At 34.2% G+C, this 16454-nt stretch overlaps 1 non-coding gene across 1 annotated transcript; it reads left to right on the forward strand.

Annotated features, from left to right (window-relative positions):
- Nucleotides 1–14614: 14614 nt before the first annotated feature.
- Nucleotides 14615–14721, forward strand: LOC111758739 (U6 spliceosomal RNA). The gene has a single exon (XR_002792909.1). It is a non-coding gene; the product is annotated as a U6 spliceosomal RNA (small nuclear RNA).
- Nucleotides 14722–16454: the final 1733 nt, after the last annotated feature.

Below are 16454 nucleotides of genomic sequence, written 5' to 3' on the forward strand. Positions count from 1 at the left end.
AAAGGAAATGTTGATTTACCTTAGGAAAATAAATCATGACACTGACAAATAAGGAAGAAGGTAGATGCAAGAATTTTTATTTTTATTTATCATGCCTAACTTACTATACAAATACAAAACACTCATAGAAACACATATATGTTTTAAATGACTATTGCTTTCCTCATGGCCATAGTATCCATAAGAAGTCATTTGAGATAATCTTAGGAAAATTTCCTTCATTAGTTCTTGCTTTTTCTTAATTCTTTCAATAATAAAGTAGCAGTTTTCTGATGCCACAAACTCACCTTCTTACACTGAAGATATTTCAAATGTCTCCTGTCTTTACCTCCCTCTACATGTTGTGGGAAAGGAAGCCAGATAATCCTCATAATTGAGCCACTGTATTTATTTTAAGATCTTTATGAAATATTTGAAACACAAATAGTAATAAGACTAGTATATCAAAAAACATTTTATTCTACCACTGAACAAAGAAATAAAACTTACAAAAGAGTTGAATCTCGTTAGTACAGTTTCTATCTTACCACTGGAGTCAAATACTGTCCCAAATATGGTGGTCATTCTTGAGCGTTTATTTTCAATGTTAATATATGTGTACATGTCCTTAAGTACTATAATTGTTTTGCCCTTTAAACTTTATTTACATGCATTATACTTTATGTTTCTGCAATCTAATTTATTTTTTACTGACTATCCTATTGGTGACTATCGGGCACTATCTGGTACATTCAGTTTTAATGTAGTAGTGTATCCCATTACATGTATACTCCACAACTCATTTGATCTTCTGCTTGTACTACTTGCCATGCTCTTTCATTTATCTAGAAGCAAATTAGTCAAATCAATACATTATGATGTAGACAATCTAGCTCTATCACTGAACCCTTTTATCATACAGGATTCTTTCTCCACACCATCTTTGTATATAAAAGTTATTTCAAACCTGGTTGATGATCAAAATCACCTGGAGATCTTCTTTAAAAAAATCTGTCTCCACCCTAGACCTTCTGAATCAGTGTCTCAGGCTATGGCCAGTAAATTGCACAAAAAATAAAATAAAAATGCACAAATGATCCTAATATACACACAGATTTGAAATCAATGCATTTCAAACAGTGCATTTGTTTTAACTTTTTAATAAGAGACATATACATATAGAACATTTCAAATGTCATAAGTCCACAATTCAATGGACAAGGATGAAATTTTTGTAATTTTGTGGACTTTCAAAGCAAAGTAAAAATTATTTTGTCCAATAGCTAATATTAGGAAAATTAAAATAGCTTGATATATGAGAAAAATAAAATTAAAATAACAAAGAGATAGTAAATATTGAACAACTTATCCAGCTTTTGTGCAACTTATTTCCTCTTAGTGAATCCATACAAAAACATCTCCTGTCTTCTAAAGACTTAGCAGGGTACAATTATCAACTGTAGCCAAAAACATAGTACCAAAAGTGAAACGGGAAAATCAGAAGAACTATAGTGACCAAAAATTATGAGTCGTTGAGCAGAATGTTTACCAAAGATATATAAAGAATACATCAAACCAATGAGAATTCATATTTAGCAGAACATAACAGACCCAACAGTTCTTGAATATATTAACCAAATGCCAAAACAGTATCTTATTTGTCATTATAAAGATGACTATAGAAATGTGACGAAAGTGTGATGAACTTGCAGAAGTCTTGAGAAAGCATAGAGTGATCAACATCTTCATTTTCAAGAAAACAAGTTGAGCTAATTAAATATAAATGTTATAAAAGGGCAAGGAGGTAGAATCCATGAAAAATCATTGTTCCGAAGAATCTGCATTGAAAAGGAATAAAATGATGCAGCAGTTATTTCTTTTTTGCATTTCATATGAGTATTTGGTTACCTATGGACAGAGAAAACAAATCATAATTTATAAACTAATCATGTAAGATGAATTAAAATAACTGAATTTCACAGAATATTTTATAATGAAAGCCTTGTTATTAATATTAGCATTAATAGGAATGTTTGATTCCTCTAGTGTGTTTATTATAATTTGTATCAGCTCATTCTGTGATCCTGGGATGACTTCTTCCTACATAATAATGAGATTATATATTAAAAATGTCAACTTCTTTGGAGATGTGAATATAGTAGACTACAAATGTATCTGAATTTAGATTACTTTCTCAAACAGGCTCATTTATCTTAAAAATTATCTCCAATATTTAAAGTGCAACAGTTATCGCTGTTGTTAGAATGTACATAAAATGTGCAAATACTTTTAATATTTGCACATCCATGTTATAGAGATAGTTATTATATACCATGATTTGTTGTGTATGTTATTTAAATGTTTCTCTTTCACATATCATTTTACTTTACTTAGGTAAGAGTTTGACCCTTCCCAGAGTTTAAACCTTTATAATGCAGAAAAAACTCACATACATATGAACATCTAAATATATTAGCAAAGTGTTGTAAATTCTTACAAATAATGAAGCAAGTTCTCGTTGAATTTTAAGAGAAATATACTAACATTACTACATACCTTTATAAGCAATGTGATGTTCTATATTATTACATTTAGATGATATCAAGCTTCTAAATATTTGACATTAGAAAAGTAAATGATACAAAGTATAAATAAATGATGATATAAATATGCATAAATTTGCCTCAAACAATAACTACTTGTATATACATATAAATCTTTTACAATCTGAACTTATTTCTTCTATCCAATATCTGTCTGTCCAAGTCCAGATCTATGATTTCTAGAGAGTTCCTAATTACAAAATAGTATCTTAGGCAACAAAAGTCTTTTCTTAAGAAGTTGGACTTTGGTATGATTTCTAAAGTATATTGTGTGTGTGTGTGTGTACAAGCGCTAAGGGCAAGAAATGTTTTCACCAGCTATTGGCATTTAGAAACATGACTCACAGTTTGTTACCATGGAAAAATTCTAGAATAGAAATTAGACATATTGGAATGAATTTACAAAGACAGAATGCACTAATAGTGATCTGAAATTATCTGTTGCATCAATAAATAAATATTAGCTCAATTCTGCTTTTGTTTTTTGTAGTTTAATTTTTAATTTTTTGATGGATTTAGGTCATTGCTAAAGGTATTTCAGTCCATCTGCTTCCAATGAGCATAAATATCTTTTAAACAGAAAATTTCCCTAAAGAATATTTTAGCTTGTGTTTGTTTTAGGCTTCGGTGATAGAGAGTGGGGCAGAATAGAACAATATAAAACTATAACTGATTTTTTCTAATGCAGAGTTTCTCAGGCTGAGAACAGCAACTCAACAGCATCAAATTAAAATAGGTACAGCTCACACTGAAATTTTATGAGTTATATTTTTTTAAATCTTATATTTCACATGAAAATTTCATATAACAAATTTTTATTTCTGGTTCTTGCTACATTTCAGCAGAAAGGATTTGCTCATTGTAGTCTCTCAGGCATCCAGGATGATAGAGTAGCCCCCATCCTGGACGCTGCCAGCTCACTATGAGGCTTCAGGCTTTGCATGAACAAGGGAAGAGAGCAATGGAGAATTGAGCACTGGTAACTAAATGCATTGTTCCAGAAGCAACACAAACCAATCCTACTCACATTTTAGGGACAAGAATTAGTTACATGTCCATACCATCTGAAAATAATTCTCCAAATACCAGGAAATAGAGAAGAATCAGATATAGTGACTATTGGTAAAGTCTGTCACAGCCTTTAAACAGAAATGTTTATTTCAGTAGTAACATTTTAAAAATATTTTGCATCTGTTGTGTATTTGTGTCTCTGTGTTACTGATATGTGTATGTGTTTAGGGGTTGGGGTTATTGGTATAACATGGCATGTATACGAGAATAAAAGAGTAGTTTCAACCTAATTTTATACTGGAAACATTTTAATTATAAAACATTTGTGAATACACTTCAAGATGATTCAAAGCATGTAATGAGGTTCACTTACATGCTATGTTAGATCAGGCATACGCTTTGGATTTTACAGATCTTGGTTGGATTTTTCCCCAATTAGTCAATTGTCTCTGGTTCAATTACTCAAAAATTCCTGAAACTCAATTTCTAGATCCACAATGGGCACAGGCCTTCTGCTGACATGTAAAATGAAAATTAGAGTTTATCTCCAGAAATGCAAAATATGGGACATGACATGGAGTGTTTTAGAATGAAAGCATTATGGTTATTATTAATATTATCAGCCAATGTATATTGCTCTTTAAATTATTGCAACTTTGGTAAATGGTTTTATAATTAAGCTAAGAAAATAATTTGCTATTGGAATGTCTAGAGGAAGGCTTTGTAGTATGAAGTACCCAAAGACCAGTCAACCTAAGTCTGTGATAGCCTACTCTGAATGACATTATCACTAAACACAAAAGGTTTACTAATCAAGTTACTTTTGTATTTGGGGTGTGGCTTAAAGTTCACAAAAAGATCAAATTATTTCTGAGACAAATAAAGTTCCAGGGCATCCCAAAGAGGTCTTTTGGTAAAATGCATTTTATTATCACCTCCTGATCCCCTTTACCTACTAAAATAACTTATTTACTGCCAAGATTGGCTATCAAAGATTAGAGCACGCATATTGGTATCTCAGATAAAATAAATAAACCTGACATTTGTCTCAGAATTAGGCACAATACTGAAGAAAATGTAAATAATTGAGATAATTATCTTCAAGTTCATAACTAAGACTAGGAAACTAATTGATAGTAGATTTTAGTGCAAGTAACTGAATTAGTTTCCTTTCATTTAAATATGCTAATAAAGGGTAAGCTCCTGGAGAACTAGGCCTGCATCCAGTTTAAACAATTTAATATTTTAAAGTAAACACTAATGAATCTTTATTGTAATTTTGGGTCAGTGGAGTTATGGAACATGGAAGGAAAACATCTCTTGTATGAACATAATACTCATTTGCTTTGCATCATCCTTATATATAAAAAACTGCATTTCTGCTATCAGCTTGAAGGTAGTAAGGATTTATTTGCCTTTTGAACAGTGAAATTGCTTCTTTAGATCATGTTAAATGTTATTAATTTTAAGAATAAAAGTTGTAATACATTCTTGTTTATGACACATAATTGATGCATGAACTACATTTTTACAAAATGCATATTAGCAAGAAGCTTCATGACCTAGTAGATGAATTATAACACTAAGTCATTCTGAATTAGAACTAGTTAAGAATAGTTTCATCTATGTGACATCAAGGCAAAAATATTTTTGTCTATTGCATGACTTTACTTGCACTACCTGCTTTGGGTTGCTTAATCTATTTTATGAACTAACTTTCCTGCATAGGTGTAGCTGTTTAATATTTATGAATTCCAAAAAGGGTGTTTGATTATGTTTGTAAACTGGTCTGTTCCTCTGGGTGTGATAACCCTTTGATAGTATTGGATTCCGCTGAGATGTCTGATTAAATTATGTTAAGATTAGGGCTTTGATTCAACCACATCATTAGAGTGTGATGCAGGGCTGAGTCCCCACCTCCTTGTTGGGCTGATAAAACAGACTCTCACATGGAAGTAGACACACAGGAGAACACAGAAAGAGACACAGCAGAGGAAAGAACTTAGTTTTGATACTGGACCCCTGAAGAAAGATGAGACATTCGCTTGATAGATTATAGCTGTCCTTGTGAAGAGAACAGAGCAGCTGAGCCTGGAAAGAAACTAGCCCCAGGAAGAGAGACGAGTCCTCCAGCCTACTGCTGAGATTTGAAGAAGCTGGCTGCAAAGAACCTTAAGAGGAAAGGGGAAGGTTGAACTCTTGCAGACATCACCCACAATCTTGCTTCAACATGTGGAAACAGACTTTGAGTGAGGAAGTACCTCTTATGGTACTCTGAATTGGACGCTTAGGGCCTTATAACTGTAAGCTTTTACCTAAATAAACACCCTTCACAAAAGCCAGCAGATTTCTGGAGCTTTACATCAGCACCCCCTGAGCTGAATAATTAATATAATGGGGTAGGTACACTTATTAAGCAGGAAGCTGTCACATTTTTGATGGCATGAAGACTCTCCATTTTGCATAATCTTCTCAAATATGTCCTAAATTTCACTTGAAATATTACCTCAGGTACTATCTGGGTATTTTAAGTCTCTCATATTCTTGTACAGATTTACTAAAGAATAGAGATTTTCATTCAAAGTTAGGTATAAATACTTCAAAAATATTAATATATTCTTCTCAAAGAATTCATAGAATTTTAGAGCTGGAGGGAAAGTTAGAAAACTACTAATTCAAATAATCCACTTTAAAAAATAAAAATACAATCCTCAAAAATATTAACTGCTTGCCCAAGATCAGAGAATATAGTATCAGAGCTTGTATTAGAAACTGGTTCTTTGATTCCTGGGTCAGATATTCTTTTGTCAGCCAAAGGGGTACTGATGCAAAGTACCAGAAATCTGTTGGCTTTTATAAAGGGTATTTATTTAGGGTGAAAGCTTACAGTCACAGGGCCCTAAAGAGTCCAACTCAAGGTACCATGAGAGATATTTTCTTACCCAAAGTAATTTGCCACCTGTTGAAGCAAGATGGCTATGTCTGGGAGGATCAGCCTTCCTTTTTCCTCTTAAGACTCTGTGGTCCCAGCTTCTTCCAATCTCAGCTGTAGGCTGAGGGCTTGTCTCTCTTCCTGGGGCTAGTTTCTTTCCAAGCTCAGCTGTTCTGTTCTTTGCACAAGGTCAACACTGTAGACTATCAGACTCATCTCTCTTCCCATGGCAGTGTCTATGGAGCCCTCTTATTATTATTATTATTTTGATAATAATATTGGCCCTAATAAGAAGGAGCAGGCAAATGTTTTAGCCCTGTCTTGTTATTAATATTTCTTCATCAATAGGAAGAGATCTAAGGAATCCAAACTGCTGTATCTAAAATAAAGAGTGAACAATATATTTAGATGGGTGGATAAGAGGGAGAGGACTTTAGTTATCATCATTAGGTCTTTCCTTATGCCATATTAGTCAGTTCGAGTAGGTAGCTACTTCTTAAAGGAGCATATGCTGGCAAATGCAGAAATCAGTTTACAGGAGGAAATAGATGGAAAATTGTTCTTAATGGTCTCTAAGTTGAGTGGGGAAATCTCTGTAAAATGAACCATCTGAATTCTTTTGGTTAGATCTCTATGTTGCGGTTGTCTTTAATACAATACATTGAATTTGTCCAGAATTTCATTTTGCTCATGTAAATGGAGCACAGTGAAAACTAGAAAGAGATATGACATTTTAAAAACTCTTTCTAATTAAAAGTTAGAGAAAAATAATTTTCCTAAAATACTTTTTCCCTAGCATATATTGTTGAGAAAATATCAGGAAACATTTAAGTTTTAAGTAAAACAATGTGAAAATGGATGCCAATGGAATCATTGTCTGATAACAAAATCTGTACTTCTTGATGAGTTGAAATTAATTTATACTAAATCATTATCTTTTTATGGCAGGCAGATGTTGGGGTTATGATATTGATGAACTTTGGGTGCTTTTCTTTCACAGATCCAGATCTGCTTTTAATAAATTGAGAAACTAAGGTCTAACCTTTTTGGCAGCAGATTGGCTTTCTAATTATCTTAGTAATAGCTCTAAATTATTATTCAGTGTAGGTCTGTGTCCCACTGTTAGCGGGTCATGATATTCCCCTGGATTCATACCTTTTTTCCTGTTTTATTAAATGGCTTGTCAACTGCAGAAAATTCAAGCTCATCCTCTTACATTTTTCATAATATTGATATGGTCAGGAAGATACTGATGCATTAGAAAAAGTCTGAAAGTGAACGAGGTGACAGAGTAGTTCATTCCCTCTACACTGCTGAAAAACTAGTTAACTTCAGTAATTTCATATCACAGCACATTGCTTTTCCTTTCAATTTTACTTTCACTCTGATATATTCATGTTTCTACTAGGTGAATTTCTTTCTTAGAATAATGAAAATATATAAAATTGCCTCAGTGAGAAGGCACCAAATTATAGAGGATAGCCCAGTGAACTATGCTTTAATGTTACCTCCAACAGTGACTATTTATTTTCAGTATCACCTAATCCTCCTGAGCCTCAGTTTCTTCATCTTTAAAATACTTACTCTTCTTCAGGCATCAAGAGCCTTTAGGAATTTTTACATTTTGACCTGTTAATTCTAATTTTCTTGGATTGCTCTTTTAAAAAGGATGCATAAATATACTGATTAGTGAAAATTAGATTAAGAAAAAGTGACATATGTAAGTTTCTATGAATATAGGAATTATGATATAAATAATGATTCGACTGCATAATAGAATACTATGAAACCAAGAATCACTTTTAAACATTTAATTAAATGGCTATACCAAAATATAATTAACAATATATTAAAACCTTGAAAAATAATCTAAAATTGTAACAGTAATATATTTTTGGTAACATTATAGAAGATTTAATTATAATTAAAATGTAAATTATATAGGCAAACATATATCTTCAACTATATATTATAAAAATATTAACTATTAAAATGAAACTCTTTGCTTAAAAAATATAATCAAATGTGAATAATGGAAAAAAATATTTTTGAGCCCAGAGTTGATACTTGGAAAATGATAACAACATTAATTTTAAAATTATTAATTAAAAATGTCAGGAAGCACAAATATTATCAGAAATGAAAAATTTTATCACGGAATATACAAATATTAGATAATGATAACTTCTATAGTAGAAAAAATTATCCAATACATTTGAACATTTTGATGAAATAAACTCCTAAAATAAGTAAAAAATCTGTTCTACATCTATTAATGAAGTTAAATCCTTAAAATACATCCCTTCACAAAGATAAATCACCCATGATTTAAGGCAAACATTTAAGTAAAAAATAGCACCAAATCTTACACAGATTCTTCCATAGAAAAAAAGAATATTTTTAAAAAGCAACTTATTTTATGAAGCCTGCCTTAAACTTTGCTAAAAACAAACTTAATAAGGGTATTAGAAAAAAGATAAATTCCTGACCAATCTCTCTCATTAACACAATATTGGCAAAATGAAGATTATCAAATTAAATCAAATAGTATTTGGAAAAACAATTCATGATTAGTGTGGGACAAGTTGCTACAATGGTTCGTAGTGGAAACACAAGGTCAGGACACAAAAGAAACTCTCAGCAAATGATCCCTTTATTGCTTGCACAGTACAAAGAGTCTGGAAAGGGCAAATAATCTCTCTGTCACTTACACAGAACAAAGAGTCCAAAAGAGAATGGGAAGTCGCATCAACCAGTCTCTGGGAATGGCCAAAACTGCTCCAAGTTGGGGGTCAGTAGATGGCAATTCCTCTTGGCCAGCTTCACATGTCAGAAGAGAGGACCATCTGTACTGTTTGATGTAGGTTTTATCCATCTAGAGGGGTGGGGTCTTGCCACTGAGAAGTTCTTTTCTGCTAAGCAGCTGGAACTGTTAGTTCCAGGTTTCCAGGTTTAAGATCTGGCCAGGCCTTTTCATTATACCTGTTTAATAGCATCTCCCCCAGGTTGTGGAATGGCATACAATAGAAAAGAAGGTGGGGTTAGTTAAAGGCTGGGGCATAATTTATCAGATTGTCATTTACAAAAGGAGAACAATAAATAATAATCATTTCATAGATCGAGAAAAAATGTTTGTAAAATCCAATAGAAAGAAATTTCCACAAACTGACAGACAGTCTAGAAGGAATGTATTACAAACATCATACTAACGGGTCAATGTGACAGAGGATCAAGGTCTTTGAGCTAATCTATTCCTCTGCCTGTAAACCTATTGTAGGTAGGATCTTTTGATTAAATTATCCCAGTTAAAGTTCTTTGATTAGATTTCAAGAACCAGGGTGGGTCTTACTCATTTTACTGAAGTCCTTTAAAAATTCGAAGAAATGTGGAGAGACACACGGGAACTCAGAGACCCTCAGAGGCTGAGAGAGAGGGTCCTTGAGGTCGGAAACTGGAATTGGTGGAGAACAGAGGCACAGAGGGAAAATCCCCAAAACTGAGAGAGGCAGCCCAAGGAGCCAGAAGCTGCAGTCAATGGAACACAGTAGTTGAGAGGAAGTCACTGAAGCCAGAAGCTGAAAGCAATAAGGACCAGAGGAGGTATAGAGAGGCAGTGGGCCCACCATGTGCCTCACCATCTGTCTTGTCATATGAGAGAAGCATCCAGCCAACCAGCAGCCTGTCCTTGATAAAAAAACATGTTCTGATTGAGATTTGATTTGGACATTTTCAGAGTCTCAGAACTGTACGCTTATAAGGTAATAAATTCACATTGTAAAAACCCACCTATTTTTGTTATATTGCCTTGGCAGCCTTTAGGAAACTAAAACAGTTAAATACTGAGGACTCTACCCCTGAAGCTGGAGATGAAACAAAAATACTTTCTCCACTTCATTTCAACATGAATGGAAACAATAAGACAGGAAACAAAAAGGATAAGGATTTAAAAGTTAGGGGAAAAAACCTCATATTATTTTCAGAAAACATGATTCTATAGGTTGAAAGTCCTAAAAAATTAAACAAAGTAATTATTGGAATTAATATTAAACATATAAAAATCACTAGATACAAGGTCATAAAATAATTTCTTTTATTGTATATACATATACTTTATTTTTTTTGGATTTTATTTTATTTTTTCAATAAATTTTTTAAAATTAAAGTTAATAGATCACATAGAATGTTACATTAAAAAAACAAAAGAGGTTCCCATAACCCACACCTCACTCCCCCACCCCAATCATTTTTGTAAATTGTATTTTTTTGAAGATACATACATCACAAAAAAGGTTACAAGAAACATAAGAGATTCCCGTATACCCCCCATTCCCCCACCCCACTCCTCACCAGTAACCTCCCCCATCATTGTTGCACACTCGTTGCACTAGGCAAACACATTTTGGAGAACTGCTGCACCACATGGTAATAGTTTACTCTGTAGTTCATGCTCTCCCCCGGCGAATTCAGTGGGTTATGACAGGATATATAATGTCCAGCATCTGACCCTGAAATATCATTTAGGACAACTCCAAAGTCCCAAAAATGCCCCTTCATCACATCTCTTCTTCTCGCTCCCTGCCCTCAGCAACTACCATGGCCACTCTCTCCCATATACATATACTTTAAAAAGAAGTAGAAAATAATATTTAAAAATAATAACCTTTAAAATAGCTTCAGAGCCATAGGCACTAATCAAATGAATCATGTGCAAAATCTCTACTCTCCAAACAATAAATACTTATAAAAAATAAAGGAAACCTAAATAAATGAAGGGATATACCATGTGCTTGGTTTGAAAGACTCAATATTACAAAAACATCAACTTTTCCCCTAATTGATATATAGATTAACCATAAGATAATCAAAATACCAGCTATTTTTGAGGGAATTTTGAAAGCTAATTCTACATGGATATGGAATTGCAAATATCCAAGAAAAAGAAACAAAGCTAGAGAACTTTCACTATTACACATTATATTTTCTTTTGCCCACAGCTTCTAAGGCAATATATCAGAAGTAGGTTGGCTTTAACAATGGTAATTTATTAATATAAGTTTACTGTTCTGAAGATTTGAAAATACCCAATTCAAGAGGATGTTTTCTCCCTGATGACCAACTACTGTTGGTACTGGATTCCTGTCATATGGCAGTGTAAAATGGTAGCTTCTGCCAGTCTCTCTTCTCTGGGTTCCATTTCTTTCAGCTTCTGGCTGCCTCTAATTTTCTCTCTGCTCCTGTGGCTCTAATTCTCCCAGGTTCTGTTGATTTCAGATTCTGGCTTCTGGGATGTTCTGTGTTAGCTTCTGGGAGTTTCCCCCTGTCTCTGTGACCTTTTCTTTTTTTCTTTTTTTTTTTTTTTCTGTATAATTATCCTGTTTATAAAGGACTCAAGTAAGAGAATTATGACCTACCCTGAGTCACACCCTACTGAAGTGATCTAATCACAAGGATAGTTCCACCTACGAAAGGTTTACACCCACAGATTTGATTAGCTAAGAACATAATTTTAGGGGGTCCACAAAAGTCTCAAACTACTACAACTTATTACAAACCTGAATAAGCAACATAATATAGTACAGGAACAAAGAATAGTAGCTAATGGAATAGAATAGCAAGATTCACATAACTACTGTTAATTGAGTATGACAAAGGTGATATTTCAGTGTATTGGAAAATTATGTTCCTTTTCAATATCCAATATTAAGTCAATTGCATAACCATATGGAATAAAAAATGACTCCTAACTCTAATTTCATACCATGCAACAATTCCAGTTGAATTGTAGATCTAAATGTAATAGGTAAAGTAAAACTTTTAGGAAAAATAATTTTAAATATATTGGGAACAGGCAAAATTTCTTACACAGGACAAAAAAGGACACTTGAAGAGAAAAATGTGTGATTATTATGCTAGCATTACATGAAGAATTTGTTTCTTAAAAGACATCAGTGAGTGAGTAAAACAGTATACCGCAGCCTATATACTTATGCAAAAAAGGGTTTCTATACATGGGTTTAGTAAAGTTCAATAATAACCAACACAATAGAAAAAGGAGCAAAAGCCTTCAACAAGGACTTTAAAGAACAATATTTCAAAATGGCTAATAAACATGCTAACAGCTGCTGGAAGCAATACACCAGAAACGTGTGGGAATTTATTACCTTAAAACCTACAGTTCTGCATTCAGCAGGGAGTGGAAACCGGTTTTCCTCTGGGCGGCCCCCAGAAGTGCGCAGAGCCACGCGAGACGAGAGAGACACGCTGGTGTGTCAGCCGGGGCGCCGCGGCCTGCACGTGGCTGCTGGACAGGCCGGTCGAGATGGCAGTCTGCCCTGGAGCCATGGCTTTGGGTGATGCAGCCCTGTCTCTCCTGACCATAGCTGTGCGTTCACGCACGCAAGCGAGGGCGAGCCCGGCCCGACACCAACATTACTTGAAGCACCATATGAAAATTCGTGCCCCAAGAAAGGGATGTTTTCGTTGGTCAGAGAAGGTTGTGGTAAGACCTACACGACTATGTTCAATCTCCAGAGCCACATTCTCTCTTTTCATGAGGAAAAGCACCCATTTGTGAGTGAACATGCCGGCTGTGGCAAAAGCTTTGCAATGAAACAAAGTCTCACTAGGCATGCTGTTGTAACATGATCCTGACAAGAAGAAAATGAAGATCAAAGTAAAAGTATCTTGTGAAAAACGGAAGTTGGCCTTTCATCTCAGTGGATATATCCCTCCTAAAAAGAAACCAGAACAAGACTTTCATTGCCAAAAAAATTGAGTCACTGAACTGTACTGAAGAAAACATGCTCTCCACAGTTGCAAAACTTACCTCAGCTAAATAACAGGCTGCTTTGTTTAGAAGACTACAGATCTTATGAGCTTATTTATTTTCTCTCAGAAGCACATTTGTCCTTATTAAAATTATGGTTATACAAAACAGAAACAAGAAAAAAAAACCCTTACAGTTCTGAAGCTATGAAAATGTTCAAATCAAGGCATTATCAGAGAAGCTGTCTCATTGAAAGTCAGCTGCTGTCAATCATAGACTACCGTCACGTGGCAGGCCATATAGGAGGCATCTCTTTCTCTTCAGAGACTCATTGCTTCAGCTTCTGTCTGCTCCATTTGTGGTTTCTTCTCTCCCAAGTTCCTCTCTGAACCCCTGGGATCCTTTTCTCCATCTCTGCAATTTTCCTCCGTGTGTCTGCTTTCAGTCTTCCTTATATAAAGGACTCCAGCAAGAGTACAAACATCCACCCTGAGCCATGTCTCACTGAAGTAATTCAATCAAAAGCCACCAAGTGAATCCAATCCACTCAAAGGGTAGCACAGGAATGGATTAGTTTCAAGAACATGGTCTTCTCTGAGATCCACAAAAAGCTTCAAACTGTCGCATCTGAATAGCTGTGTAGCAGTTTGATATTATTGATGAATTCCAAAAAGAAACATTGGATTATGTTTGTAAACTGATCTCCTCTGGGCATGTTAGATTATATTGGATTCATAGGTTTACTTGATTTAGTAATGATGTAAATCTCTTGTGCCAGAAGGATGCTGAGTCCTCACCCTTTGGTGGGTGGGCACTCACAGATAAACAGCATGGCAAAGAACAGACTTAAGGGTTTTTGATGTTAAAGTTTTGATGTTGGAGTTCAATGCTGAAGCCTTAAGCTGGAGGACCAGGAAGAGAGGAACCCTAAGCCTGGAAAGAAGCAAGCCCTGGGAAAAGAGGAATCCAGGAAGCCTGAATCCTCACAAATGTTGGCAGCCATCCTCTTTCAACACAGGAAAATAGACTTTGGTGAGGGAAGTAACTTATGCTTTATGGCCTGGTATCTGTAAGCGCCTACCCCAAATAAATACCCTTTATAAAATCAACCAATTTCTGGTATTTTGCATCAGCACCCCTTTGGCTGACTAATACAAGCTGCAACACTCATTAGTCAACAGGGAAATGCAAATAAAAACCAAAATGAGACACCACTATAAAACCATTAGAATGACTAAAAATAAAAGGCTGACAAGTGTTACTGTGAGGATGTAGCATAATTGGAACTCTCATATAATACTGGTGTTAGAATACATTGGTACAGTGCTTGCTTAGGCAGCACATATACTAAAATTGGAATGATACAGAGAAGATTAGCATGGCACCTGACCAAAGATGACATGCAAATTCACGAAATGTTCCATATTTTTCCATGTCCAAGTAGCACAAGTCTTCCCATACAAATAAATGCAATTAGATCAACACCAAGACATATACTAATCAGAATGTCAAATGCCAAAGACAAAGAGAGAATTCTGAAAGAGACAAGAGAAAAGTTATGTATAACAAATAAGGGATGCCTAATAAGATTAAGTGCTGATTTCCCATCAGAAACTATGGAAGCAAGAAGGTAGTGGTATGATATATTTAAGATACTGTGAGAGAAAAAATGCCAGCCAAGAGTCTTATAACTGGCTAGACTGTCTTTCAAAAATAAGGGCATGTTTAGAATATTCACAGGTAAACAGATACTGAAAGAGTATATGAACAAGAGACTGGCTTTGGAGGGAATACTAAAGGAAGTGCTAAAGACTGAAAAGAAAAGGCAGGAGAGAGACTTGGAAGAGTCTAGAAATGAAGATTATGTCAGTAAAAGTAACTAGAGGTGTAAAAAGAATGATGAAAATAAAATATGACAGATACTTACATTTAAAAAGAAGAGAATGTTAAAATCAATAACCTAACTACAAAGCTGGAGGAACTAGAAAAAGTACATTGAATAATTCCCAAAACAAGTAGAAGGCATGAAATAACAAAGATCAGAGTGGAAATAAATGAAATTGAGAACAATAAAATGGTAGAGAGAATTAACAAAACCAAAAGATATTTCTTCAAGAAGATTAACAATTATGACAAACCCTTAGCTAGACTAACAGATAAAAAGAGACAAGATGCAAATAAATAAAATAAATGGAAATGGGGACAATACTACTGACCTCCAGAATTAAATGAGATCATAAGAGGATACTATAAACAACTGTTCACCAACAAAGTAGATAATTTAGGTAGAACAATTTCAGTAAGAGATTGATTTCAGTCTATATAAAATTCCAAGTGTGAACAGTTCACACAGACCCTAAAGAAATAGAAGACCTCAACAAGCTAATCACAAGTAAAGAGATTGAAACAGTCACCAAACAACTCCCCAAAATGAAAAGCTCCAGGCTAGATGGTTTCACAGATGAGTTCTACCAAGCATTCAAAGATTTAATACCAATCTTACTCAAGCTCTTTCAAAAAAACTGAACAAGAAAGAATGCTTCCAAACTCATTCTATGAAGCCAATATCATCCTAATACCAAACAAAGCCAGGTAAAGATACTATGAAAAAAGAAAATGATAGACCCATTCCCTAATGAATATGGATGCAACAATTCTCAAGAAAATACTTGCTAATCAAATCTAGCAACACATTAAAAGAATTACACAACATGATCAAGTGAGTTTTATATAAGCATGCAAAGGTGGTTCAACACAAGAAAATCAATCTGCGTAATTTGCCACATTAGTAAATCAAGGAAGAAAAAAACACATGATCCTAATGATTATGCAGGAAAGGCATTTGATAAAAATACAGCATCCTTTTTGGTAAAAATACTACAAAAGATAGGAATTGAAGGAAACTTTCTTATTATAATAAATATATGAAAAACCATATATGAAAAACCCAGAGGTAGCATTATCTCAGTTGTGAAAGACTGAAAGTTTTCCTAATGAGATCAAGGAAAATACTGTTATCAATGTTGTTCAGTATAGTGCTAGACAATCTAGCTAGAGCAATCAGGCAAGAAAAAGAAATAAAAAGCATCCAATGGGAAAGGAAGAAATAAAACTTTCACTATTCTTAGATGATATGATTCTACACCTAGAAAGTCCCAAAAAA

Source organism: Dasypus novemcinctus, chromosome 4 (assembly GCF_030445035.2).
Source record: "Dasypus novemcinctus isolate mDasNov1 chromosome 4, mDasNov1.1.hap2, whole genome shotgun sequence".
Taxonomy (NCBI): domain Eukaryota; kingdom Metazoa; phylum Chordata; class Mammalia; order Cingulata; family Dasypodidae; genus Dasypus; species Dasypus novemcinctus.